Source organism: Bison bison, unplaced genomic scaffold, assembly GCF_000754665.1.
Source record: "Bison bison bison isolate TAMUID 2011002044 unplaced genomic scaffold, Bison_UMD1.0 scf7180017864483, whole genome shotgun sequence".
NCBI classification, from domain to species: Eukaryota; Metazoa; Chordata; class Mammalia; order Artiodactyla; family Bovidae; genus Bison; species Bison bison.
In genome coordinates this window covers 1,596,571-1,600,736 of record NW_011495043.1, presented here as the reverse complement: position 1 = coordinate 1,600,736, position 4,166 = coordinate 1,596,571, and positions in this window count along the sequence as shown.

The following is a 4,166-nucleotide window of genomic DNA, read 5'->3' as shown; positions in this document are numbered from 1 at the left end:
TATATATAAATCCCAAACTCCTAGGGATTTAATTTTTTTTTAATATCTGTCACCCAGACTCTAATGATTGAGAGAAGAGTCACTAGGTAAACTGCTCCCAGTTTGTTCACTTGGGGGAATTATACACTGAGAGAAAGGACCCGCTGCAAACTGCACTACTGTGGAAGTGATTCTAGCATCGCCCACCATTGCGGTATTTCCTAGGACAGCTCTCTCCATTGGGCACAACTCCCTCGGTCACTCCATTCTCCCTCCAGGTCTTCTGCCTCCAGTGGCTTCCCTTGGTTCCACGTTATTAGAGATGACTTCCCTCGTGGCTCAGACAGTAAACAATCCGCCTGCAAATGCGGGAGACTCGGGTTCGATACCTGGCTTTGGAGGATCCCCTGGAGGAGGGCACGGCCACCCACCTCAGTGTTCTTGGCTGGAGAATTCCATGGAAAGAGGAGCCTGGTGGACTAAAATCCATGGGGTTTCAAAGAGTCAGACAAGACTGAGCAACTACACTTTCTTTCACAGTGACCACAGGACCTGAATGACAAAGCCACACCCTTTCCATCCCTCCTTGCAAACCTCGCCCCAGGGTTGCCCTCTCTGAGTCCGGTGGGCTCGTCCACCCTGCTGGGACACATCTTTAGCCTGAAAAACCAGACACTGAAAAGCCTTGGAAGACAATGACCAAGCCTTGGCAGGAAGCGAGATTGAAGAGAAAAGTTTGGGGCTGATTACAGAACAGCTTGCACCAAAAGTGGTAGATTCTCAGGGGAAAGTCTTTATCTAGAAAGTTCTGGGACAAAGAAGAAGAAGAAAAATGAAATGACAGAGAGAAGTAACAAGCCCAAATTAAGAAATGGAAGATCTAGATAAATTGTTGGAAGAAATATATGGTCCATGATGGATGCTTTGTCCTTGAGACATTTAAAATAAAATCAGGACAGGCCTTCACTGACCGGTCTAAGTAACCTGATTTGGTCTTTTCCATCTTTGCCTCCTGGGTCTGGTTGCTAAGGAATTGGCATTACAATCCCCAGGCAAGCACACTGCTGTCTCAGTTCTGAGCATCTGGGGTCGGGCTGCCTTCCAGATGGAAAGCTAGGAACAGTGTGCCCCTCTTGCTTGAACAGTCTTCCCCTTCTCTGTTTTCTTTCTCTTTCTTCTGATTTTCTTTCATTCCTTCCTTTCCTTCCCTCTCTCTCTTCCTTCCTGTCTTCCTATAAATAAGAAAAAAAAAAAATACTTGAGGAGACTGCTGTTACAGGTGCAGGCTCCAGTAATAACCATGGCAGGTAATTTTTGCACATCCAGATTAAGTCATTTTCTTATAACAGCAATCAGGGGCTGTATTGCTCCCAGGAGAAAAAACACTTATATTGATGTGTTTATGTGTTGGAATGATAATATTTGTCCATGTGAAAATATGTGTGATTCCTTTCTGCCACGCCATATGGCTTATTACTATTCATAATCCAAACAGTAGCAGCTGCTGTAGAACACGAGAGTGAGTTTTCTTGAAGGAAAAATGGGCTAACTCTTGGATGCCACATGTACTTTATGCGGTATCACCAGTGATTCACCAGAAACCTACATATGGGTCCCTTCCACTAATCCATTCCTTTCTTTATTAATATCTCAGAAGTTCATTGTTCTATCCACTTTCATGCTGTCCCTCTCCCCCAGCCCACCCCTACTCAGCCCGGGCCCCCAGGGGCCATTCTGTCTCGGGAACATGGACTCATTATTTAGAACTGTTGGCAACTTAAGGTTTTGCTTTGGGTCTTGTTGATCGCTGACAACTGCCAGAGAAAATGGCAGTGAATTTTCACCTTGCTTCCCCGTGTGGCTTCCTACCTGCTTAACCGCATTATATATTAGTGGTTAATCAGACACATGGAGGAACCAAAGTGGTTAATGACTCCCCCTCAGGCTGACTTGGCCCAACTCTGAGGTAGTGGAAAATGGAAGGCAGCACTTTCTACAGACCAATGGAATGTGGTTGGCAGAAACCCTTGAGGTTTAAGAAGGAAGCCATTTGAGAACTAGGTTATTGATGCCACTAGAGAAAACCACACAGTCGACAGCACAAAATAACCCAGTTTCATAGAGAAGTATCTGAGGGACTTTTTGTATCATAACATGGTCATTGTGAGTCCCTCCGAAAGCTGGAGGTTTTAGAAAATCAAAACACTCTTGATGTTGATTCTACACACCACAATGGTAAATATCTAGACCATTTAACCAAAACAGAAGTCCTGACCGAATATCCCCACACTTGAGCCTAAAATGAAAGTATATAGATAATTGATTCAGTTTTCCGCTTCAGTTGGTTAAGTCATAATAATACCTTGCATGTGCATGCCATATTGTTTTCAGGGTGTTTTCACGTGTATTCATAGTAATTGAGACTTTTTCCGAGAAGCCTGTCAGGTGACTCGGATCAATGGCCATTCGCGAGACTGGAGTATTATCTCTGTCTACGACACTTTGTCCTGTTCATTCCACAGCCGGTATCACTAATTTCCAACTTGTGTCGGCCGTCTTCCTGCAGCCATTTGTCTTTTTCATGTGTGTCTTGGTCAGTTCTCTAAGTACCCGCTGCTTTTATCACAAGTTATAATAGGGTGATTTATCAATGTCACTCTTCCCACTTGGCAACGAGAGAGAAACTACAGGATATTATGGGATCGGTCTGCATACCTGGCCTTTAACCACAGTCCTCCAACTTGAAATGGCATTTATATCCTTGTCACCCCAGACCTTGTCAAGAGGTCCTGGAGTCAGCCTTCACTTTGCCAGTCTTTGCCTTCAGGGTGCATTAGGTAATTGTCTCATAAACTTCTCTTTTCCAAAAAGAATATCTGGCAATGTTCCCAAGTCACATTTTGTGCTTAGGAACTGCTACCTGTGTGTGCATGTTTCTCTCTGCTTCTCATTTTTGTGTTTCTTGTAATCATAAGCAGCTTGACTCAGGCCAACTAGGTGGTTACCCCTAAACACCATGATGTGATTTCAGGGCTAAACAGTCTGAATAGGTCTTCCTAATGGATGATGCCTGAGGTCCCATGATTGGACCATCCTCGCCTTTCCTCTGTCCCCAGAGAAACTTCACCCTGAAGGCTCCACTCTGCCTACTCCCAGAAGCCTTCCTGACCTTCAGGAAGGATCACTTGACAGGCATCCACCCTGCTACACCTGATGCCTGGTGGGCCTGGGCTGAATCCCGGGCACCGGGTCTGCTGACTCGCACCTTAGCTCACACCATGTTTAGCTGGTGGGCAAGCATGGGATGCTGCCATTGCTTTCTGATTTATATTTAATGTTTTCCTGTTGAAATGCAACTTCCCCACCCCTGCCCACTGTTCATACTGCTGAGCAAATATGACCCTTCTGGGTCCCACTGCCTTGGGGTACCTTCCATGTGTACCTTGAAACAGGACGGTGTTACTATTTTCATGGGCCCCAGGCACTTCTGGCTTTGTGGCCCACTGGAAATGGCAACCCACTCCAGTATTCTTGCTTGGAGAATCCCATGGACGGAGGAGCCTTTTACAGTCCATGGTGTCGCAAAGAGTCAGACACAACTGAGTGACTTCATTTCCTCCATTTAAGAAACAGTGAAAGTTATGTTTTACAACTGTGTTAGTGTAAAGAAAAATATATTCATATTATATACTAAAATATTTATTCGACTCAAAAGTGTATTTTTTTTTCCAACTTTAATTTCTTTAAAAGACACGAATGTGTTGACAGGGATCTCTAAATGTAATGTGGTGCCTCTGATGGATAGAATATCCCTACTTCCCTGGTGGCTCATACAGTAAAGCATCTGCCTACAATGCGGGAGACCTGGGTTCAATCCCTGGGTTGGGAAGATCTCCTGGAGAAGGAAAAGGCAACCCACTCCAGTACTCTTGCCTGGAAAATCCCATGGACAGAGGAGCCTGGTAGGCTATGTAGTCCATGGCATCACAAAGAGTCAGACATGACTGATTGACTTCACTTTTTTTCTTTTCTTTCACTTTCACCAAGAAACAGACCAGACCCTTTACCTTAGATCAGTGTTTCAAAGGTCTGTCCCTTGCAAACCGATTAGGGAATTTTACCATACTGCTCTTCCCCAGTACTAGTTTTCATCTAATAATTTTTTTTAAACTTACCACCTTAGACCA